Below are 26,712 nucleotides of genomic sequence, written 5' to 3'. Positions count from 1 at the left end.
CAAATCTATCACCAATGAAGCACAAAACTCAACATCCGTCGAGTTGCAAAATGCTTCATCCGTCGGAAGGCAATCTGTGTTATCCGTCGGAAGACAACCTGCCTCATCCATCTGTACTCAAAATTCACCATCCGTCGGGTTATCTAAAGGAGCAGGAAATCAAGGAAGGTCACCTATAGAAAGTATCCCTTTCTCAAATCAAAGATCCACAAACTCAGGGGGAGTTTCTAGCAATCAAAACTCAATAACACATCAAGACAACATTGAGATCTCTTCATCTAGAGCTAATCTACCTCAACCAAGGAAATGGACAAAAGATCACCCATTTGAACTGATTATTGGTGATGTTTCTTCTAGAGTTCAAACCAGGAGAGCAACTCAAGAAGAATGTCTATATAGCAGCTTTCTGTCAAAGGAAGAACCAAAGAAGGTAGAAGAAGCCTTGTTAGATCCTGATTGGATTTTAGCTATGCAGGAGGAGCTAAACCAATTTGAAAGGAATAAAGTTTGGAAGCTGGTACCCAAGCTTAAAGGAAAGAATCCAATAGACACCAAATGGTTATTCAGAAACAAGATGGATGAAAATGGCATAGTAGTAAGGAACAAAGCCAGATTGGTTGCTAAAGGCTATTGCCAGCAAGAAGGAATAGATTTTGATGAAACATTTGCTTTTGTTGCAAGACTTGAAGCCATCGGAATCTTCTTAGCCTATGCAGCCCATGCCAATTTCAAGGTCTATCAAATGGATGTCAAAAGTGCCTTTCTGAATGGAGATTTGGAGGAAGAAGTGTATGTTAGTCAACCTCCTGGCTTTAAAGATCCAAATTTTCCAGAGTATGTCTATTATCTACTAAAAGCACTTTATGGACTGAAGCAAGCACCTAGAGCCTGGTATGACACTTTATCAAAGTTCCTTTTGGAAAATCATTTCACAAGAGGTACTGTAGATAAAACTCTATTTTTCAGAAATGTTAATGGCTCTAGCATACTTGTTCAAATTTATGTAGATGATATTATCTTTGGCTCTACAGATGAGAAACTTTGTAAAAAGTTTGCCAAACTGATGCAAAGTAAGTATGAAATGAGTATGATGGGAGAACTAACTTACTTTCTTGGTTTACAAGTTAAGCAAGTTAGTGATGGAATATTCATTAGTCAAACTAAATATATTTCTGATCTTTTAAAGAAGTTTGATCTAATGGATTGCACATCTGCAAAAACTCCCATGGCCACTGCAACTAAGCTTGAACTAAACACTACTGAAAGGTCTGTGGATATTTCACGCTATAGAGGCATGGTTGGCTCACTTCTGTACTTATCAGCTAGTAGGCCAGATATAATGTTTGCTACATGTTTATGTGCCAGATTTCAGGCTGATCCTAGAGAGTCTCACTTAATAGCTATTAAGAGAATTTTCAGATATCTCAAGGGAACACCAAAACTTGGCATTTGGTATCCTAGAGATTCTGGTTTTGATCTAACTGGTTATTCAGATGCAGACTATGCAGGTTCCAGAATTGACAGAAAAAGCACAACAGGAACTTGTCAATTTCTAGGAAACAAGCTTGTGTCCTGGTTCAGTAAAAAGCAAAATTCAGTTTCTACTTCTACAGCTGAAGCTGAATATATTGCTGCTGGCAGTTGCTGTGTACAGATTTTATGGATGAAAAATCAATTGCTAGACTATGGTCTGCAAGTTGAGAGGATTCCTATTTTCTGTGATAACACAAGTGCAATTGCCATCACTGAAAATCCAGTGCAACATTCAAGGACAAAGCACATAGACACCAAGTACCATTTCATAAGGGAACATGTAATGAATGGTACTGTAGAGTTACATTTTGTTCCAAGTGAGAAGCAAATTGCAGACATATTTACCAAGCCACTGGATTAATCCACCTTTTCTAGGTTGGTAAGTGAGGTAGGTATGCTTAATTACTCTTGAATCTATCTGAGTTATTTTGCAAGTTAAAAAGTAGCCAGAAGTTTAACTGATTTTTAGTCATGAATGAAATTTTGACTAAGTCAAAATTTGCATCTCGACGGATGACCATTATCCATCGAGTTAAGTCATCCATCGATATACAATGAGCAAATAAAAATTAATTATTTTTCTGGAATCTTTTAAAACTCGACGGATAACAGTTTATCCTCATCCGTCGAAGTGTCTAAATCTTAACCGTTAATTCCCTGAACATTATCCATCGAGTATACTTACAGTTTGTAAGTATTACACGACGGATAATGAGTGGAATTTTTACAGTTTATTTTTAAAATGGCTAATATAGGCAATTTCTATTGTGTAATTTACTTCTCTTTATTATTTTTATCCGTTGTTTTTGAGCAAAGTATAAAAGCTTATTTCATTCTAATCATTTTCTTTTATCATTCTCAAATTCAACTGTGTTTATTTCATTCTCTCTCAAGCAAAAATCCTCTTTCTCTTCAAGCTTTCCTTCTCTAACAATGGCACCTGTAGTAAAGATTATGTCTCAGACTGGGTTCATTTATGAGAAGAACAACTTCACTGCTTTGGTCAACAAGGGCATTCAGCAATCAGAAGACTATCACAAGATGATGGACTTCGTGAAGAACTGCAAGTTAAGTTTTGCCATGCTTGAATCACCCACAATCTTTTGTGAAGTTGTAGAAGAGATGTGGACCTCTGCAATTTACAACTCTACTGACAAAACCATCACTCTGAACATCAAAGGTAATGAATTCTGTATCAATAGTGATGTGATAAAAGCATGTTTCAAGATTCCTGATGATAATGTAATTTCACCACACACTGACACTGATTTGATCAATATACTTAATTCCATGCATTATGTACTTCCTATTAATAAGCTAAGTGATATTAGGAGATTAGGTCTTAGGAAGAAATGGAGTTTTATGTGTGATGTTGTAACTAAAGTTTTCTCTGGAAAAATCAGTAATTTTGATTCTGTGAACATTTCCATGCTTAACATGCTATACATGCTAGTTACAGACAAATTTTACAATTTCAGTGACCTTGTCATATATGACTTAGGTTTTAAACTAGGTGAGTTAGCCAAAAGGGGAAAGAACATATATTATGCTAGATTTTTTATGCTATTGGCTAACCATCTTTGTCAAGAAATTGCACTTGAGAACCCAAACAACAAATTAGCTTGTTGGGTTCAAGAGAGAAGGATCATTGCAGATTTGAACAGAGCTAACCACCATAGGGATGTGCTAATGTTCTATTTCCCTGTAATGCTGACACCTCAGGTAAGTGAGGTAAGTTCATCCATACCCTCAACTATTCCAATCTCCTCTATTTCTTTGACTTCAGGCATAGCTATGGCAACTGTGACAATGACCAAACAGTTGCCTACCAAAGCTGCCAAATTAACTGTAATTTTCAAATCCAAATTAAAGAAAACCCCCTCTGGTATCTCTCAAAAGGTACCAGTTGAAAAATCTACCAAAGCCAAAGAGGGGAGTGTGAAGGAGGGTCAGATAGGTGAGGGAAGGGGTGAACATCAAAGAAACCCCAAGGATAAGGTTGGAGAGTTGAGTGAATCCCAGCCTAAGCACACTGCAGTTTCCCAACAAACTGCAGTGCTTAAAAAGGACAAAAGCTCACTTCTAGCTGCATCCTCCCAAAAGGATGTAGCTATTGAACAAAGCTCTCATCCAAGAGCACAGGCCAAAAGGGTTAGGGACACAAGCTCACCCCAAACTTACACTAGAAAGAAAAAATCCAAAACAACTGGGGATGCACAGGGCACACACACAGTGCAAACTGGTGCTAAAGACACAGTCCCTGCACCTTCTCAAATTCAGATTGATGTGGCTCCAATAAATGTGGAGTCACAGCCAAAATCTCTTATAATAGAAGCCACTGAAACACCATACTCACCAACTAACTCACTGGAAGTGGATATGATAAACACTTCAATTCCTGATTCCCCTTCTTTAACTTTGTTGGGGAAGCCAAAATCTAGTGCAAGTGAGCATCATCTTTTAGATGATTTGTTGGCTCACTTGCCAATTCTTTCAGATACTATTGTGACATCTGTGCCTCAAATAACTTCAATCAACACAGAGTCAACAATAGTTTCTCTTCCCACCTCATTCATTTCTACTCTCTCGATGGATATTTCTCATCCGTCGAGTAGTGATTGTATCCCGACGGATAAGCTTAACAGCAGTTATCCGTCGGATAGCTTTACCACTCACCCGATGGATATCACTTATCCGTCGAGTGTCTCTGCACAACTTCAAACTTCAATTATTTCTAGTGCAGAAGATTTAGTGGTAATACAATCACTCTTAGGACTGATAGACGAGAGTGCTTTGAGTGAGAGGCTGGGTTGCTCCCAGGTAAAAGGAGAGGAAAAGAGTGAATCTCAGCAATCCATTTATTCAGGATTGGCAAAAGTGAGTGAGAGGAGTCCCACCTTAGTAGGTTAAGGTGAGGGTGTGAGGGTGGGGAGCCAGGGTGAGACCCTGATGCAACAAAAGAGAGAATATGAGAGAAAGGCAGGTACATGAGAAATAAGGGTGGATCCAGCCATTGCTAGTGAGTCAATGATTGTGGATGATGCTGAAAAGGGAAGACAATTTCAGCAACATTACAAAGCTGAAATTGATAACATTTCCTTGGATGCTGACACTTTTACTCATCCTGTGTCAGCCTATCAATTGTTGGCTGCTCAGGGCAATGTGGAGGCAGAGCAGACTTTGAATTTGGTGCACACCACAGAATCTCTTCAAAGAGATAAAGCTGATGTTAACAGGATGCCTTCTCAAGCTGGAGAGCCATCTGAAGAATTTGGAGTAAATTCTAATGATGATGACTCTGGTTCTTTGGATGGAAGCATGAACTTAGGGGGAGCTGAATGCCCAAGTTCTGCTTTAAGTTTACCTGAATGGGCATGGGCAAAGGAATCTACACCAGGACAATTTGAGGTGTCTTTGGTCAAACAAGTAATAGCTATTCAACAGGCCCTTCAGGAAACTTCAGATGTTGGTACCAAGGCTGTTCTTCAAGCTCACCTAGACTGTCTACATCTAATGAAGATCCAGCACTTAAGACAGAATCTCAGTGTGGATGAATTGAAAAGAGATATAGCTGACTTGAAGACCTATAACTCTGAAAAGCTGGATTCAGTAATGCCATATGGTACCATGCAGATCTACTACTAAGATTGAAGAGAGAATCAGATTCTTAAAAGAAGCTGGCCAAGCTGGAAGACAAAGTTCAAGTTATTGAGAATTCAGTGGCTATCCTTCTTCAAAATCAACAGACTCAGACAATAAATCTTCTCATGTAACTGGCTAAAGCACAAGGCCTAACTCCTCAACTTGATGATAACAAAAAGGGGGAGAGAGAATCAAGTAAGGAGGAGAAAGGACCAACAGAGGGGGAGAAACTTCAAGTACAAATCAGCAAAGTAATTGTACCTTCAATTACTATCTCCAAGCCACCAGTTGCAGATGGTATAGATCTAATTAAAGCAGCAACAACAAATTTGAAAGTTGCTGAAAAAGGAAAGTTGAGTTTGATCAACTGGGATAAGATTGATGAGGAGATACAAAAAAAGTTTGAACTAGTCAAGGAGCCAGTTAAGTCAGCCATCCATCACTCTCATGTCAAGCCAATCAGTGTGAATGAGATGAGCATGAACTATCTGGAGAAAAGACAATCTTCCTGCATCAAATCACAAAAGGCTGAAATAATTCTCAAACCAAGGGCAAATTATCCAAAGTCATCTTTGAAGAATCTCTTGGACACTGTGTATGAGACACCCAAGCCTGATGAAAAGAAGCTTCTGTCAAGATCCATTTTCTTCTATAAAGATCTAGCTGATTCAACCTCAAAAAGGAGAATTGCTAAGATATTCAGAAATGGAAAGGAAATTTGTGTGGTAGCTGGACATCCACAATTTGCTCAAGCAAAGAAAGAAGAGAAAGCAAGATTAAAGAAGGAAAAGAGGCAAGCTGCTCTAGATGCTAAGAAATCTAAACAAAAGAAAGAGCAGATTGTCATCTTGGCCAAGCTACAGCTGTAAACTCTTCTCAACAAATTCCCTCTCAACCATCTGAAGCTGCTGAATCAAAGAAGAAGATTGAAGAACAGAAGAAATCCCCAAGAAAGAAGGAATTGGCTAGAAGAACAAAAAGGAAACTGGATTTTGTTGACAAGGAATTGGAAGATCGATTTCCTAAGGTATCCACACCACCTAAAACTCAAGCATCAATGCCCTCTGTGGTATTTGAAGACATAAGGGTGGTGGACCCCTACAGGAATATACATAGAGAGCCTATTGTGCCAAAGGATGAGCCAATAGAGTGGGATAAATTACCAATTCCTGACTTCAACTTGCCAATCCTTACCAAGCTAGAATGGACAAAATCAAGGGCAGTCAAGAAAGTGAAGCTGTCACCTCTCAAATCCAAGTTAGTAGTTAAAGCTCAACCTAAGGTCAACAGGGGAGACTACTTGTACTTGTGTGACATCAAAGAATTCTCAGGTCTAAACCTTTATCTGGAGGAACTGAATGAAGTAAGGGCAATTGATGCATACAGAAACCTACCTGAAAGGTTGGTGTTCAAGTACAAAGGAGGAAGGGAGATTCAGTGGCCTCTTCACAGGATACTTCAAGAAAGCCAAGCTGTGTTGATCAAAGTCTATTCATCCTTCAAGAAAAACTTTGGGTTCAATGTAACTGCAAGAAGATTAGTATTGAAGAAGATTGAAGAGCTGAGGAGTGTTAGAGCTAAAGATGCACTCCCAAAGACTCTAATCATCCCATACACAGGGAGAAGAGTGCATCTAAGGCCCTACTGGCTGATGAAATTCATGGATGACAAGGGCGTGAGAAGATTCTTCAGACTAGAAGACCAATTGAGTATCTCTAGCAATGAGACTCTCTTGGAGATGCAAGAAATGCTAGATCTCTCAGAATCCGATGAACTAGAATTCCACAGGCAGCTCCAGAATCAAATTAAAGAAAACAACAGAAAGCTTGGAAGAAGATCCAGACCTTCAAGAAACTAGAAAAACCTGCTCAGGCTAGAGGAGCATCTTGAACTGACTGTGAGCCAAACCTTGTACATTTTGTTTAATTGAAGCACTTTCAGTTTTATCTACTTATCTTTAAAGATATATGTTTAGGATGTTTTGTTATCATCAAGTATCTCTGAATTTATGGCTACAATTCCAGTAGACATAAATTGGGGGAGATTGTTGTGAATATGTTGTGTACCTGATGATCACTTAAACAAAACATCTAAGTAGATTTTACTTAGTGAAATATTGTAGCACTCGACGGATAAGAATTATAGTCTCGACGGATAACTCATTATAGTCCCGACGGATGATTAACTTATTATCCATCGAGTGAGTAGCTTATGTAATAATAAGTTTATAGCACAATGATGTATGCACCTTTGTATAGAATCTGTAGTAGCATATAAGTCATGTTGACTTTAACTAGATATGCATAATAGGTTGATTAATTGTACATAAGTAATGTCTTGTAATTCTGTATAAGTGAAATGAAGTCAAATGCCAAAATAGCTACCGACGGATGATTAACAAAGCTTTCGACGGATGATCAAATGACTATCAACAGATGTTTAACATAGCAGTCGACGGATGATCAATTAAATCATCGACGGATGATCAGAAAGTCGACGGATGATCATATCAAGAATTCGAACATCAGTTGAACAGTGAAAGCTGACACACAGCCGTCGAGTTGGATACAAAAACATTGTGGAAGCCCATTAACTGGGTAATAGAGGACGAAAAGCAGCAAAGATTAAGACTGTTAGATTTTATATTTGTTCAGTCTTTTTGACTTTGTAATCTTGGTATTATATAAACCAAGAGAGTAGCAAATAGAAAAATAACTGAGATAGCTGAGAAACACAAAAATAGAGAAATCTTTGTAAGCATAATCTTTAGCATTTCCTGTGTTCTCAGCAATTCCATTTGTAAGCAGCTGTGGGCATTTCTGCACACAGAGTCCTCTCGATATATTATATATATCTCTGGTGGAATTGTTTAAATCCACCAGAAAGTTTTTAAAGACTCTTGTTTTTAATTACTTATGTTTTGATTCATTTAAGTTTACATTCCGCATTGTGCTAATCAAAATAAATATATCTTTAATCGAGTTGAACATTTTTATTTCAAGAAAAAGGTTCAAGAATTCCATTCAACCCCCCTTCTGTAATTCTTGCTATATTGTTAAGGGACTAACAACACTCCTGATAGCAAAACTGGCTACAAAACTGGATCTGTTGATAAATCAAACATAAGGTGCTTTAACTGTGATGAGTTGGGCCATTTTGCTACAGAATGTAGGAAACCCAAGAAGGCAAAGAAAGACAAAGCCTATCTTGAATTGGAAGCAAAGTATGATGCTCTTCTAAAGAAGCAACAAGGGAAAGCTTATATTTCTGAGGGCAAGAGCTGGGATGATTCAGATAATGATGAAGATGAAGAAGTTGGAAACTATGCACTCATGGCCTTGGAGCAAGGAGACTCTTCATCACAATTGATTTAAATGTGAGTCAATATAAGGAAACTGTTGAAAAGATGAGCACATAAATGTTCCACATTTATACAAGCATGGTTGCTGCAAATGAGGAAGTTAGCAGATTGAAAAAGATCAATGAAAAACTTGAGAGTGAAAAACAAGAGACTGAATTATTGCTGGTTGAGCTTGATACTGCTAAGCAAGAAAATGCATACTTAAAGAACAAATTAAAGTGTCCAAGTGAAATTGAAGCAGTATTGAGAGAAAGGCCGGAGAAGAATGAAGTGAAGCTGAAATCCTTCAAAAATGCTTCTGAGTTGATTGGCCAATATCATGAAAAGAACAAGCCATGTGCAAACATTTCCATTGGTCTTGATTATGAGGGTTTGAACAACAAAAAGAAGTCTGTCAGTGACAAAGGAAAATCAACTGAAACAGAGGATGTTCCAATTATTTTGAAGAAAGTTGAATCACCTTTGTTCAAGGCATGTGAGGTGAAATTCAGTGAAGAAGAGTTGATCATCAAACAGGAGATAGTTGATGAGGACAAGGAAAAGAAAAATGATGAGACAACTCAATCTTCCATCTCTGTTGAAATACCAAAAGTCAATCAAGAAACTAAGGAGCCTGTGAAGGAGATCAAAGCTGAACAAGTCAAAAAGAAAAAGAAGAATAGAAATGGAAAGATTGGGATAAACAAAAGTAATAATTTTGCTTATGTTGCAGATGCTCCTAGAAAGAGGTGTGACAATTGTGGATCAATGAATCACATAACTCATCTTTGTAAAAAGATTGTTAGCAATCCACCTGAAGGAGTCTGCAAGTACAATGAAGCTAAGGCTAATGATCCCTATTCATTCTGTGACAAGTTTGACTGCATTCCCTGCAACATGAAAGTGATGAAGAGTTGCCACAAATTGAGAATTGATCTCATAGAATCAAAATTTGGTTCTATATCTAAAAGGGAAAATGCTCAACAGTCTATGAATTCCATTTTATCTGAAAATTCTCATTCTACTTCTGCAAAATCAGTTAACAAGAAGAAAGTGCCCAACATAGCTTGGGTAGCTAAACACACTTAATCCTCATTGTGTGCAGGGAAAAGGAAAGAAGGTCATATGGATCATTGATAGTGGATGTTCCAGGAATATGACAGGTGATAAGGCCCTGCTATCATAATTTGAGGAGATGGTTGTCCCTTTGGTGACCTTTGGAGACAACAACAAAGGATTCACAATGGGATATGGCAAGATTGTTTCTGGAAATGTTGTCATTGAAGATGTAGCACTAGTTGTTGGATTAGAAGTAAATCTTCTAAGTGTTAGTCAATTTGCAGACAGAGGTTTTCAAGTTGTTTTCAACAAAGAAGATTGTGATTTTATTAGCATAAAGACTGGTGAAATTGCTCTTAAAGGAGTAAGAAAGGGAAGCTTGCTTGTTGCAGACTTAGACTCAAAAAATAAGGATGGAGTATGTTGTTTCTACACCAAGGCATCAGAAGAGCAAAGCAAATTGTGGCATGAAGCTATCTCACTTGAATTTCAAAGCAATCAACACCTTAGTCAAGAAGGAGCTTGTGAGAGACATGCCTAGTCTGGAATTTGCTCAACTGGAAGTTTGTGAAGCTTGTCAGAAAGGACAAATGAAAAGATCAAGTCACAAGTCAAAATCTGTGAATTCTATAAGTGCACCTCTATAACTTATTCACATGGACTTGTTTGGGCCAGTAAATGTCTTGTCCATTTCAAGGAACAAATATGCCCTTGTCATGGTTGATGATTTTTCAAGATACACTTGGGTTGAGTTCATGTACTCTAAAGATGAAACTCCAACCATTATATTTGAGCACATCAAGAAAATTAAGAAGCAAGCTGAAGGAAAAGTTAGTGTGAAAAGATTGAGGAGTAATAATGGAACAAAATTCAGAAACTCAACATTAAGTGAATTCTGCAAAAGCAAAAGCATTGTTCAAGAATTTTCAGCAGCTAGAACACCTCAACAGAATGGAGTAGTTGAGAGGAAAAATAAAACATTGGTTGAAGCTGCTAGAACCTTGCTACAAGATGCTCAGTTGCCAACTAGTTTTTGGGAAGAGGCTGTTAATACTGCATGCTACACTCAAAACAGATATCTCATCAACAAAGCTCATGGCAAATCACCTTACTCAATCATGACTAACAGGAGGTGAAGCATCTACACGTGTTTGGAAGCAAGTGTTATATTCTAAAAGATAACTCTGAATATGTGGGAAAATTTGACTCTAAAGTTTTTGAAGCAATTTTTCTGGGATATTCATTGGAAAGTATAGCCTACAAATTTTATGTGATTGATCAAAAGAAAATTATGGAGAGCACAGATGTGACTTTTGATGATGACAAGTGTCCAGTCTTGGAATGCCTTGATGTAAATGATGCTGAAGCCCTTGCATTTGAGAATCTAACCATTGATAATGATTCTGATGAGGAAGATGAAGTTGTGGCACAACAAATGACAAATGAAGAGACTTCTGAACAAAATCAAGGGAATGAAAGCTCTCTTCAGACACCTGAATTTGATGGCACAAACTCAGGGGAGAAGAAGAGAATGGAAATGACAGTCATGGTAATACTGAAGAAAATGATGAAGGCACTAGTCAATAGACACACACTAGAAAGTGGGATATGAGTCATACAGTGGAAGCTATTATTGGTGATCCCTCAGCTGGTGTGAGAACTAGGAGTGCAACTGCTAATGAATGCCTACATGCATGTTTACTATCTCAAGTAGAGCCCAAGACAACTGAAGAAGCCCTATTGGATCCTGATTGGATATGTGCTATGCAGGAGGAGCTGAATCAGTTTGAAGGAAACAAAGTTTGGAAATTAGTCCCTGCACCAAAGAACAGAAGCATAATTGGAACTAAGTGGGTGTACAGGAACAAAATAAATGAAAATGGAATTGTTAATAGAAACAAAGCAAGGCTGGTTGCTAAAGGCTACTCACAAGAAGAGGGAATTGACTATGATGAGACTTTTGCTCCTGTTGCAAGACTAGAAGCAATAAAAAAATTTCTGGCATTTGCTGCACACTCAAATTTCAAGGTGTATCAAATGGATGTCAAGAGTGCTTTTTTTAATGGTGAACTAGAAGAAGAAGTTTATGTGCAACAGCCACCTGGCTTTGAAGATCCATAATTTCCTAACTTTGTTTACAAATTACTCAAGGCTCTATATGGATTGAAACAGGTACCTAGAGCCTGGTATGACACACTATCAAAATTTCTACTCAAACATGGTTTTACCAGAGGTACTATTGATAAGACTCTCTTCTACAAGAAGCATGGTGAAGATATGATCCTAGTTCAAATCTATGTGGATGATATCATCTTTGGATCTACAAATGAAAAGTTTTGTCAAAGATTCTCTAGGCTAATGCAGAGTGAGTATGAAATGAGCATGATGGGAGAATTGAGTTACTTCCTTGGCCTTCAAGTTAGTCAAAGAAGTGATGGTATATTCATCAGCCAAACCAAATATGTGAATGACTTATTGAAGAAATTTGATATGGTGGATAGCTCACCTGCATCTACACCAATGTCTACTGCAACCAAGTTGGATGAAGACAAGAAAGGCAAGAGGGTGGATATTTCAAGCTACAGAGGGATGATTGGATCATTGCTTTATTTTACTGCTAGTAGACCAGACATCATGTTTGCTACTTGTCTATGTGCTAGATTTCAAGCCAATCCAAAGGAATCACATTTGATGGCTGTAAAAAGGATTTTCAGATACTTAAAGGGAACTCCAAACTTCGGATTATGGTATCCTAAGGGAACTGGTTTTGAAGTTGTTGGATACACAAATGCAGATTTTGCTGGATGCAGGGTTGATAGGAAAAGTACTAGTGGAAGCTGTCAATTTCTTGGTCAAAGAATTGTATCTTGGTATAGTAAAAAACAACAATCTGTGTCAACTTCCACAGCTGAGGCTGAATATATAGCTGCTGGAAGTTGTTGTGCTCAGGTGCTTTGGATTAGAAATCAGCTAATGGACTATGGTCTAGTGTTACACAAAATTCCTATTATGTGTGACAATACTAGTGCCATATCTATAGTAGCTAATCCAGTTATCATTCTAGAACAAAGCACATTGATGTTAGGTACCATTTTATCAGGGAACATGCTGCAAATGGTACCATTGAGCTCATTTTTGTTCCAACAGAGAAATAATTAGCTGACATTTTTACTAAACCTTTGGATGAAGCAACCTTCACTAGACTTGTGAGTGAAATTGGGATGCTCAATTCTTCATCCTAAGGCAAGAACTCAGGTAATGTGTTGCAGCAGATTAATTTCTAATAAATCAACCTAGTTTGATTTAATTGGAAATTAACTGAAATATGAATTATAAATATTTCAGAATCTATGTATATTTATTTTTCTTAAAAACTCAAAAATTAACTTAGAATATTTCAAATTCTAAGTAAACTGCTTAGTTGTTAATTTACATCTTAAATATGTAAAATTAACACAAGGCAGAATAACAGTACTCAAAGGTATAGAGAACTGAGTTCTCGATAAGTCAAAATGACTTATCGACAAGTCATTTTAGAGTTCTCGAGTGAGTCCTCGATAAGTCTATTTACAGACTTCTTGAATGACTTCTTGATAAGCTCTATTATGACTTATCGATATGACCATGTAGAGTTCTCTAATAGTGTTAATTCATAGAGTTCTCGACAAGGATATTTTGAGACTTATTAATAACTCAGAACTAAAATAATTTAATTCAATGAATTATTTTAGACAAATACTTTTGGAAAATTTATTCTGATTTCAATTTAATTCAATTCAAATAAATTAGAATTATTTCAGTCCATTTTCGGACAAACTGGGCATTTATCAGAGTTCTCGATAAATCATTTCTTAGTTCTCGAAAGGAATTGATAAAATGACTTATCGAATGTACCTTTTTCTAATTCAAAATTACTTCTCGATAAGTTTAATATCAAACGTTTATTTGACTTCTCGATAAGTATTTTACTTTTTCTATAAATACCCAGACTTCTCGATTAATTTTAACTTGGAATTTCTCAAAATTCTAAGTAAACTGAATATTTATTACTTCATATCTTCAGTATATGAACTTAATAAAATAACAGATCAAAAGAAGCAAAAAGTATGAAAAACTGAACAAACTTAATTCATAAATTATGTTCATAAAAATACTTTTGACATACTTTGTCTCTAATTTCTCTGACGTATTGACACATTTACATGCTTATATGATTTCTTGTTTACGTGAAAATAAGTTAGTCCAATGTTAGTAGACTAGTACATTATTTGTGTTGTTTTGAGTATGCTGATAGTGGTAAATTTATTTGACTGATTGCTGATAGGATGAGTTATTTTTTATGTAGGGAGTACGTGTTTGTTTTTGCATGGGGAATAGTCACTCTTTAAATTAAACTAATATTCTTGAGTACTTGCATGGGGAATATTAACTAGTCATCTCTAGCTGTCAAGTATGCTTATCTGATTATTACTCTTATTATCCCGGCAACTCAAGAGTCTCTTGGTTTCTATCTTTACTCCCTCTATAAATTAAAACGCTTCACTTTTTATCATTTATCACTACTCTTATTCTCAACAAACATCCACTTTCAAACTCACCTCATGTTCATCTCTCTCTCACTCACTCAAATGGATGCCCCAGTCTTTTACAGACTTATTCATGGAGTTTACCAACCGGTCCATCATTTGGATGATGACCTAGTTTATCTTGATCCTATCGGACTTCGAGTCCGTCTCAAGGGGGTTGTTTACAGCCCCTTTGATATTCCACTTGAGGTCTTTTACGAACTCTCATGGAATGATCAACTCAGCATTTTTTTCTTTGAAGAGGAAGTCTCTCTGGAGATGGAGAGACGTGCAAGGGTGGCTGAGCAGCAACGCCTTGCTTCTTTGGAGTTGCAGGAGAGGATCATCTCTCTTGCACACTCCATGTCCAGAGCTTACCAGCGCAGGGCAAGGAGGTTGGAGGCCGAGAAGAAGGAGTCTGAATTAGAGTAGTTAGGATTAGGATTTACTTGTTAAATCTATGTCTTAATGTACTATGTTTCCATTTTTAATGAAAGTTCTGATTCTTGTCTGGCAATCTCTTGTTTGTGTAATAATTACTATGTGCTTATATTTTTATTAAATTTTGTCTTCTCTGCAATAATGCTTGCAACTAAAATATCTTACAATGTATTTGTCTAATGAAACTCCAAAAAGATACATTTGTTCAATGCATTACAGGTCTAATACAAGACATCAACAAGGAATTCAAAAAATCAATTCACGGGTATTAGTGCTAAAACTGCAGCTAAAACATTTCAAAACCAAACTGCGGTTTACCCAGGCACAGCAACACAAACACAATCCTACTCAGGTGACTCTCAAAAGCCACCTGTTTTACAAAAGGACAGCAATTTCATGATGTTCTTCAGATTGTTCTGTTGTTTGAGAAAAAAAATCCACCAAACATGAAAATTTATCAGTTTACTGAAAATTTCATGAGTATTCCTTATGCACCTTCATGTGCAAAACAGTCTTCACAAACTGAAAGGTTTGAGGGTAGTACTCCTGAGGGGGAGCTATCTAAATACTCTCCAATTCAATTGGAGGTTCCTCAAGAAGGAACAACTCCCCTCATAACTCTAGCAGAAGCTGTCTTAGCAGTCAAAGCTAGAAGAACAATTGCCTATGACAATGTCATAAGAAGAGCAATCTTAGCACATTCAAGTGCCAGTGTGTTGCAAGACACACAAGGGTTTGAGGCTGGTGCACATGGCAGTAACCCAGTCAAATACCCTCCAATTCAATTGGAGGTTCCCACTACAAGTGGAGGACAACACACTGTCACAACCATAGAGCAATCTATGAGTCAAACTGTGATCCCAGTCATAGATGCTTATGCATTTTTTTTATGAAATGAGTATGATTAGCCCTATATAGTCTTCCTCTAATCATATGATCACAGACTAACTCTTCTTAGCCACCTCTTATTTCTATAGGTCAAACAACATTTGAGCCTTTCATGTGAGGATAAGAGAAAAGATTGAGTGAAAAACAAAGAATAACAGAGGCAGGATCCTTCCTGGCAAAAGGAGAGGTAGATGAGTGTATGGATTTAGTAATCCTTGTGAGTGAACTATGACTCTCAAAAGTCATGAGACTAGTGCAGTGAGATTTAGCGAGACTACTTATTCAAAAGAACAGAGAGCTTAGGACTTTTATCACTGACAGACTTTTTCTGCAGATCCAAGTGAAACTTCTATTCTTTTTGATAAACTCATCACCATGAATCTCAATGAAGCTTGAAGCTGCAGACAGTGTTCCAAATGGACAATGACAGCAGCTTGAACAATGTGCATTTAGCTGGATCTTTCTTCCCGGAGATAATGTGAAAAAGGGGGAGAATATATATATATCTAAATGCCAAAACAGCTAATGGATGTTGAATAAATCTAAATGCAACTCAACAAAAGAAGACCTGATGGAAAGATTGGTTTTGGTTTCTGCATTTAGTTAAAGTTTTGACATCATCAATCAGAACTTGTGCATAATTTCATAATGAACAAGTTGGGGGAGACTGTAATATATAATAGATGATGTCAAAGATTACTGGAGCTATCAATGTCATTAACATGATGATGTCAAAGATTACTGATGCTGACAATGTCATTAGCAATCAGTTATATAATAGATGATGTCAAAGATTACTGATGCTGACAATGTCATTAGCAATCAGTTAAGCTTGGGGCCAACCCTAAGTAAGTTGTATTGTAACCTTAATTTATAATTCATACTTGTAACACTTATTGTCTGTAAAATGTAAATGGAGCAGAATGGAGCATTTTTCCCTAAACAGTGTCAAGCCTAAGAATTCTATCTGGAAGAAGATCAAGAAGGTCATGCCTCAGAAGAATTATGAAGAAGCTTGGAGTTGAATAATTATGTTTGGTGAAAAACATTCTAAGTCAAGATCTCTACAAGTCACAGAATTAGTGTTATAGAGAAGTCATTCGAGAACTTAGAAAGACCTATCAAGAACTCTGGAATTGTCTATCGATAACTCAGGAAATGCTATTGGTGATATCGATAAGTCAGATACCCATTCGAGAACTAAGAGATATCGACAAGTATGCATTTATTAGAGAACTCTGAGTTATCGATAAGCCAAAGTCCATTAAAGAACTCAAAGTTATCGATAAACCAAAATTCACTAGAGAACTCAGAGTTGTCGATAAGTCAAGTCAACAATGAAGTTTCAGAGATATCGACAAGCCAACATGCCTATTGAGATGTCGAGTTCTCTACAGCTTAATTGGAGATCTCGAAGTGAAGAAATTTCTCAAAGTACAGAATTGCAGAACAGTTCAATATCCAAGGTTGCAAATCAACAAACAATTCACACAGCTGGATTGATAAGTCTACAAAAAGCACCTTGAGAGATGTGCAAGATCAATGGCAAAGATTAACTGACAGAGGAAGATTAAAGTAAACACGGGATGCTAAAGATATGCTAAGCCAGAAATGGAAGATTTGCTTTTCTATAAATAAAAATGACAAGTGACAGTTTAGAAAAGTTAATAACATGTTTATTACACACTGTGTAAACCAGCAGTTAACTGAGTTATAAAGTTAACACTGGTCCTTAGTCAGTTGTAACAATCTAGATAGAAAATCTTGTATTCTCTCTCAAGAAAGAAGCTAAGTTCTAAACCAAGAACTTAGAGATTTTGTAGCAAAACACTGCTTGATTTTTAATATAAAATTAAGTGAGTTTTGAAGATCTTCATTTTACATATTTGCATTGTTATTTATGTTTAACATCTATTCTACCAAATCATTGATAACAACCAACTGCTAAAGCCAGAGTCGATCAAAAAGTAAACATTTAAGCCAAAACACATTCACCCCCCCCCCTATGTGTTGTATTCATACCTAACAACCTCAAATATTGGACGCATTCTTATCCCCCAGATAAGTAGCCCCTACCAGATTGCAGGACAAGTGATCCCAAGCTTTCGGGTGCAAAGTGCAGGATACTCCAAAATCTCCCAACAAGGACACCCATTAACTATAGAGACAGAGGTCCCAAAGCACACACGAGAGTTCACCCTACATCCTCAATGAGGACACTCGTTGACTATAGGAGGAGACCTTCCATCCAGGTGTACCCCTGGAGGTCTCTGACCAAGAACATCACCTTCCTGTGGTTGCATTACAGGAAGGGGTTCTTCAATAGAGTACCTATAGAAGATATATTTGTAATATTAATCCTTTTCCCTCTTGAAGCATCCAAAGAATTCGTCCAAGAAATATGTTGAAGCTCCATCCTAAGTCATACTTCTTTATTAGGGTGCGCCCTAACCTTGTATAAGTTGGGAGGCGCCCTGAAACTATAAGGCGCGCACTAACTTCTTGGAAAGTTAGGGCTCTCCATGTATTGTTATCATTTTAGGCATTCTAATGTTTGGAGAGACCTCAGTTATTATTTTATGAGGGAGCGCCCTTTCCTTTTTGGGAAAGAGGGCAAACCCTAATTCTGATTGGATCATGGTATCTTTGCCCTAATTTCTTTCAATTGACCCAACTTTGACCCATTGGACATATCATTTTCAAGAAAATGATTTATTGCATCCGACATGATCGGCTCATCACCCTACAAAATAAGATCTTTGGTAGCAAGTGTAAATTGGTGAAGAGATATAAATAAAATTTATATATGTAAATGACACTTGCGATTTCACACAACATAGCTGAATACTTCTGCAAAATAATATATATATATATATATGAGTCTTGATTTATTTAATAACTTTTAATTAATGAAATGTGATGAAGCTCGCAAAGAAGAATTCAATTTCATACCAGCTCCATCATTGGGTATGCGATAGTTGGAACATCTTCTTCATTGTTTACTTCATAAAATTAAAAGATTTTAATCAGTCCGTTTTGGCCAACTTTTTAAAAACAAGCCATATCGACTTATTTGATGGATTTTTTTTTTAATTTCATATACCGGAAAAATATAAAGGGAAGATGGTATAGTAGTGTCATTTTTATTGACAAATTATATTAAAAAAGGAAAATCGCTGGGCAAAATTTAGGTATCAAGTTCTAAAATCAGATTCTGAAAAAAGATCAATAATAGTTATGAACAAAAGAAAAATTAAGAGATCGAGAAAATTAGGACTATGAAGGTAGAGTTTGAGGGGAAAAATAAAGCGTGATAGACACGAGGGCCTCACTAAGACATGATGACCAAGTTTCCAATCTTAGTTCCACAACCTGAACTTTGTAATTCAAGTTTGGTTATTTTAACTAGAAATTTAAGAGAGTACACAAAAGAGACTAGAGAAACTAAAGTAAGAGAGTAAATTTTTAGAGATCTCAAGTATAGCAAAAAATTTGTGATTGCAATGTTTAACTAGAATAGTTACAAATACTTTCATCAAAGGAACATTCAAGAGATTATATAGTTATTTTTACAAGTACAAAATGCTAAAATATGGATAATTCTCGAGGTTTTTTTTTTTTTAGGTAATTCTTGAAGATTCTTGATTTTCCTTATAATAGATAATGACAAAAATACATGTGAAAAAAATAAAATTTCTTCACCCTCTAACAACGTGGTTAGATGATAAAAAAGATCTCATAAATATGATAAAAAATATCTCACAAATATGTGTTATTAAAAATTTTCCACTTATTCTCATGGTAGTATGATGTCTACTCTATAATTTAATTACTTCTACTTTCTCTCGGACATAATATATTATAATATAGATTTTTAAATGAGATATTTTAAAATTAAGCTGACAGAGACTAAATATAGTGATCAGACATAAAGTCAGGTATGAGTTTCTGTTTAATTTACTTTATCTCTTTGGTTATTGGCAGGGGAATGGGAAATTCTAATTTCTATACAACAACACAAATACATTTTCAAATAAAATGTAGCAATTATAGGCGGAAAAAAATTGTGAAACTTGAATTGTTTTATTAATCAAGAATATGAAATAAAATAGCATACACGAGTTTCTAGGAACTTTGAGACATATATACATTATATACTGCAATATTGCTGAAATTAAATATAGAAGGTACAGCAATTTATTATCACGGCTAGTTAAGTCGGTTGTATGCTGTTACTTTACAAAATGAATATGAATCGATAACAAGAAAAAAAAAATTGAATTGCACACATATATTGTAACAAAGTGATTTCAAACAGTTAACTAATTCTGGCAATAACTTTTCCTAAATCCATGTTTTCTGACCAGAAGGGATTTGCTTAAACCGAGCTCCCAATCCTTCTTCATTCTCAACCTGCATCAACCTCTCCACTATGACATCTACAACATCTTTAACCCATTGAGAATGTAGATCACCATATTCCATTGAGCTTAATAAAAATGCAATCAAATTCTTTTCAAGAATATGATCTATTGCATCTGGCACAACCGGGTGATCAGCCTGCAAAATAAGATATTTGGTTGTTAGTGCAAATTGGTGAAGAGGTATAAATAAAATTTATATATGTAAATGACAGTTGCAGTTTTACAAAGCATAGTTGAATACTTCTGTATAAATAATATATATACAAGATAAGTCTTATCTAGTTAATACCCTTCTAATTTCACTTTAGTTTCATCTTGAGCTCCATCATTGGGGATGTGATAGTTGGAGCATCTTCTTCATTGTTTACTTTATAAAATTGATATATTATGATCATTCCGTTTTGACCAATTTTTCTGAAAATAAGCCATATCGACTTAATCGATGGAAATTTGTTTTTTAATTTCTTGTACCGGAAAAACATAAAGGGAAGATGTTGTAATAATGTCATTTTTTTGGCAAATTATGTTAAAAAGGAAAATTGTTGGGAAAAAATTCGGTATCCAGATCTAAAATCAGATTCTGAAAAAAGATGAATAACAGATTATGAACAAAAGAAAAATTAAGAGATGGAGAAAATCAGATATAGGAAATTAGAGTTTTAGAGGGATATAAAGCGTGATAGACACAAGGGCCTCAGGAAGACATGACAACCAAGTTTCCACTTTTAGTTCCACAACCTGAACTTTGTAATCCAATATTGGTTATTTTAACTAAAAATTTAAGAGTACACAAAAGAGACTAGAGATACTAAAGTAAGAGAGTATATTTTTGTAGACCTCGAGGATGGCAACAGATTTGTGATTGCAACGCTTTTATAGCCACAATTTTTTCACGAAGGAACATTCTAGAGACTAATTAATTATTTTGACAAGTACAAAATACTAACATATGGGTAACTCTCGAAGGTTCTTAATTCTTCTTATAGAAGATAATGATGAAGATACTTGCGAAAAAACTAAAATAAAACTCCTTCACCTTCTAACGACGTCGTTAGATGATTAAAAAGATCCCATGAATATGTGTTAATAAAGTTTTTCCCTTATTTTCACACTAATATGTCTTCTACTCTATTATCTAATTAATTCTAAGTTCTGTCAGTACATAGTACATGTTATATAACAATATAGATTATTGAATGAGATTTTTTAAATTTAAGCTAGAGACTCAAAATTAATCAGGTATAAAGTCAGGTATGAGTTTGGTTAATGAGAGGAGAGGAGGATTGTAATTTCTGTACAACATCACAAATTTATTTTCAAACAAAATGTAAAATGTAGCAATTACAACTGGAAAAATAGCCAAATTTGCATTGTTTTATTAATGAAGAAAATAGGCTGAACTATAACCCTTTCTTTAAGGGGTCGTTTGGTTCGAGTCATTCCGGTATCAGATATGGGTTTCGTTCATTCCAACCCCATACCTGGTGTTTGGTTCTGAATTTTTTTTCTCCAAACCCATTCCTCAAACCCCCAAGGTATGAGTTTTTGATACCCAAGGGGAGAGGTGGGTAAGAGGAAGGGGTATGGGGAATCAATTTTATTTATAGTATTTCAACTTTATTTAAGCAATCAAATGCAAATATTTAATACAAAAAAAAATTAATGAACTAAAATTTATTAAAATGATAATTAAAATAATATTTAAATTAAATAAAATTAATAACTTAAAAAATATTTTAAATCTAAAATATTCATCCCAGCACTCAACCAAACACATGATATCATAAATGATAACTCAATCCCATACCATCTTAACCCGATTATTTATTCCAACCTCATACCACTTTTCGAACCAAACGACCCCTAAGTAACTTATACAAACTCCAATAGTACAAAATCACCTTCTTTTTCGGAGCAAAGAAATAGAAATTTAGTAACGAAAATATTGAACATTAGTAGTCCTAATGTATGAGATATTCCAGATAGTTGTGACAACTGTAAATGCCAGCTTCAAGGAAAAGGAAAAGACAATTACTTAGCGTAAAGTTAATTTACTTATCGATGTATATAGAGCCTTGCATTAGTACAGTGTCCTAGACTAAATAGGACTAAGCAACCCCTATAAATACAGTTTCAGGGTCTTCTTAATTACCTTTCATTCGCATCTTTCAGAAACAAACCTCAAATACAGATCGATGAAGCCCCCCAACAGCTACTTGGCAGATTGCAAGGCCTACAAGTTAGTCGATAAAGTTGCTTCTTCCTACTACTCCACTGTGTACAAGGCTGTTTATTCTCATGTTGATGACCCTGATGATAATGTCTTTATCAAGATTTTCGATTTGAATCAGAAAGACGATATGTATCCTCTCGACCCTATACTCAAAGAGATCTTCCAAGCAAAGAAGTGTTGCCAACACCCAAACATCGTTCGATCCGTCCATTGTTCTTTCAAAAAGGAGAATCTTCTGTGCGTCGTGATGCCCTATTCAAATAAACCTCTGCCTTCTCTCGCTATTTTCAAGCATGGCTTGCCTGAAGAGGTCGTTGCTTTTGTTATATTAGAAACCCTAAAAGCCTTGGACTGCATTCATCAAAGTGGCGATCGCGTGCATGGGAATTTGTGCAGTACAGAGGTGTTCTTGGATGAGGAAGCTAATGTAAAACTAGAGTTTCCTACGTGGCTAACCAAAGCAGAGATGGTTGAGTATCCTAGTTCGAATGAGAAGAACAAGAAAGGTGATTTTAGCATGGTGGGAACATTGGCTTATGATTTGTTCAACGGAACAGGCCCAGCAGAGAAGAAGCTACCTGAATATTTGGAAGATTTTGTGAGATTTTGTGGTTCATCAGCTGGCGGCCCAGTTACGATACAAGAATTGATGTCCCACCGATTCTTGAAGAAGTTTTGTCACTTTGATCGGTACAAGAAAGATTTGAAGAAACTGCTTACCAGGAAGCTACGCCCAAGGGTTAGTAGTTTGTTTGTATGCATTAGTTAGAACTTAGCAGGAACTTTAGTTCCTTTTTCTGATTTCGTTGTGATATTCATTCAGTGTACTTCCTTGTTTGAGGAATATTATAATTGTAATCCTATTGTTTTAAGTTTGCCATTCTTGATTTGTTGCATTCATTCTATTTCAGAACTAATGTCGAGTTTAACATGTTCTTGTCATTAAGTTATCATTCCAAATACAAAGTATCAACAAATAATGAATGCATATGGGTGCATATTTGGAGGGGGGGGGGGTGATTTAAGTTTTGAGGATTTCCCAACTCAAGTTTGGGAAAAATCACAGTTCTCGTTTTTCCTTGTTTAGCCAAAAATCAGCCTCCTTACACCTTTTATTAACACAAACCAGGATATAATGGGAAAAGAGAAGCACAATGCTTTAATTTCTTCATATATATCCTGGCCTCCAATCTATAATCCCTGCTTTGAATCAACATAGGGAGCTATCTTCTTAAACGTTGCATATGTTCTCCCAACTTTTTCATCATAAATGTGCAAGCTGCCACCTCAGCTCCCATTGCATTTTCTACCATAACAGGACCTGGACATGCAAATATTATAGAAGATGAGTGTGAAAATATCACCCTTCCAATAATACCTCCTTTACCATCTGACAAATTCCAAGCCCCATCACTAAATGCAACCTTATCAAATAAATTACTTTGAAAGTTTTGAAATTAAGGAAGTTGTTTTTGACAACATTGTATAATCTCTTGCTGCAATAGGGTCTACCTTTCATAACTTTGCTTGACAGTAGCTCTTGATTTGAACTGGTAAAAAGAGAAAAACGTTTAATCAACATGAACACTGAAGAGCTATTAGCACTAGCTCCCTGAAAGATGACTTCATTCAATTCCTACTTTTCCGGATATCCCACCACAATCTAATTTTTAACCTAACTTGAGCAAAAGAACACTCCCGTAGCAAATGAACTAATGATTCTTCACTACAATTGCACATAGGGCAATTCAGTGTTATTCCCGTCATTCTTCTGCTAAAAAACAATCTTACTGGAAGAATTTGATTTATCACTTTCCATCCAAACATGGAAAGTTTTAGAAGATTTGAATATTTGACAAGCATGGGCCCAAAGTTTTAGAAGATTTGAATATTTTTTCCCCATCGAAGATCCGATGTATCAAATACACACTGAGGCTTGTATACGTACAGTGTCGACCTAGACTAAATAGGACTAAGAAACCCCTATAAATATAGTTTCAGGGTCTTCTTAATTACTTTCATTCGCATCTTTCAGAAACAAACCTCAAAGACAGATCGATGAAGCCCCCCAACAGCTACTTGGCAGATTGCAAGGCCTACAAGTTAGTGGATAAAGTTGCTTCTTCCTACTACTCCACTGTGTACAAGGCTGTTTATTCTCATGTTGATGACCGTGATGATAATGTTTTTATCAAGATTTTCGATTTGAATCAGAAAGACGATATGTATCCTCTGGACCCTATACTCAAAGAGATCTTCCAAGCAAACATCGTTCGATCCGTCCACTGTTCTTTCAAAAAGGAGAATCATCTATGCGTCGTGATGCCTGAGTCCAAAAAACCTCTGTCTTCTATGGCTATTTTCAAGCATGGCTTGCCTGAAGAGATTGTTGCTTTTATTATAATGGAAACCCTTAAAGCCTTGGACTGCATTCATCAAAGTGGCGACCGCGTGCATGGGAATCTGTGCAGTACAGAGGTGTTCTTGGATGAGGACGCTAATGTTAAACTAGAGTTTCTTACGTGGCTAACCAAAGGAGAGATGGTTGAGTATCCTGCTTCGAATAAGAAGAACAAGAAAGGTGATTTTAGCATGGTGGGAACATTGGCTTATGACTTGTTCAACGGAACAGGCCCTGTAGAGAAGAAGCTACCTGAATATTTGGAAGATTTTGTGAGATTTTATGGTTCATCTGGCGGCCCAGTTACGATGCAGGAAGTGATGTCACACCAATTCTTGAAGAAGTTTTTTCTGTTTTCCTCTGTGACATTCAGTATTGTATTTCTTCCTTGAGGAATATTATAGATGGCTCGCCATTCTTCATCTGTTGTATTCGTTCTATTTCAAAACTAATGTCAAGTTGAACATGTTCCCGTCATTAATTTATCATTCCAAATATTAAATATCAACATATATATGGGTGTGTATATGCATTGTTTAACAAGGCTTTCCACATGGATCCGGTGGTGTTTTGTGCTGAGAATGGCTTCCCTTAGTTTAGTTTGATCTTATGTCATAACCAGGGGAACGATTTTTATGTCTATATCTACGAAGATTACAAGTTGGAGAGGATGAGAACCAAGTGAGAGGACTCGAGAGACAATGCAACGTTCTCGATTATTACCCATTTTCTACCCAAATTTGATCATAGAAAATTTTGTGAAACACTTGGTAGTTAATACCAGGCATAAGATTGAAGAAGCTAAATGCGTTATCATGTTTCCAATCATTAGGCATTCTGTTCTTTACCTATTAAATATGTTGGACATCATTTCGGGCTGCATGTTTGTTGATCCATCTGCAAAAACTAGTTCAATGTGCGAAATTCCCATTTTAGTCTTCGTTAAAATTACTTAAATCATATGTATACCCGACCGGTAAATAGCATTTCAAACACTAGAATTTTTAGTTGCGGATGGTGCAACCAAAAATAGTCGTTAAGCATGACAATTATCAAAGAACAAAATTGGTTCAAATAGCAGCCTTAGGGCCTATGAAGCACGGGCTTACTTTGCTAGGTCAGGGATGAAGTTTGGAACTAAATTGGTTCAGCCAGTGTGATGCACTAGGTTTTAAAACACATGTAGGGAGATTGAGGGTCCTTAATATGACTACCTTGAAAATCAATTTAAGAAGCATGGTTTCTTATAGGGCCTATTATCCCAGAGTTTTTTACGTCTCTTTCAGAAGAAGTGGCTAGGTAAATTTGATTCCGGTTCAGTTATTTACTGTGAATTTGGAAGTGAATGAATTCTGAAAAAGGTTGAATTTAAAGAATTGCTAAATGGTCTAGTGCTGACAGGTATGCCATTTCCAGCTGGCTTGTATTCGTTCTATTTCAAAACTAATGTCGAGTTTAACATGTTCCTTTCATTAATTAATCATTCCAAATATCAAATATCAACAAACCATGAACGCATATGGGGGGGGGGATGATTTTAGTTTTAAGGATATCCTCTGTTTGAAGAACCTAAGTTCTGGAAAACATGGGAGGCTGTCGGCATGGATCCGGAGGTTGTTAGGATAGATGCTCCTAATAACACATGTTGGATTACCTTGACGGAGAACGCGCTTATGTGTCATTTGAGGCAACCGATGCCAGCTATAATGCTGCCAACAAATAAAGTGAGGATGAATAATCAGTTGATGAAGATAGTGAACTTGATGTTTGAAAAACTACAATTGTGAACTTACTGTGCCATTTACAACATAAACTCCTATTCAACCGAAGACCTTGTCGTGGCTTTGCTGTTATCATTATGTTTTTCACCTGTTGAATATGTTTGACATCATTTCTTGCTGCATGTTTGTTGATCCATCTGCAAAAACTAGATCAATAGGAGAAGCTCTCATTTTATCTTTCAATGAAGCAGGTTTATTATTAGGATGCAAGATTATGTAGATGGAGTCTTGGTCTAAAAGTGAAGCAGGTGAATTCATATATGAGAGCTGTTAAGAGGCAACAAAACGGAGGTTTGAAAGTCAGAATAACTGAAATCATCAATTATATTATATAAAGAATAATACATTAATTCTTGCATATATTATTTGTCCCGCTAAAGTTCGAATTTAACTCGATTTCAAAAG

The 26,712-nt window shown here is 36.1% G+C and overlaps 1 pseudogene; it reads left to right on the top strand.

The window, feature by feature from the left end:
• Nucleotides 1-26,061, top strand: part of LOC141673593 (cyanidin 3-O-galactoside 2''-O-xylosyltransferase FGGT1-like) — a 45,905-nt pseudogene extending 19,844 nt beyond the window's left edge.
• The last annotated feature ends 651 nt before the right edge of the window (nucleotides 26,062-26,712 follow it).

The sequence above is a fragment of the Apium graveolens genome, chromosome 7 (genome assembly GCF_009905375.1).
Source record: "Apium graveolens cultivar Ventura chromosome 7, ASM990537v1, whole genome shotgun sequence".
Taxonomy (NCBI): Eukaryota; Viridiplantae; Streptophyta; class Magnoliopsida; order Apiales; family Apiaceae; genus Apium; species Apium graveolens.
The sequence above is the reverse complement of the archived record's forward strand: the minus strand, read 5'-3'. Positions and strand labels throughout refer to the sequence as shown.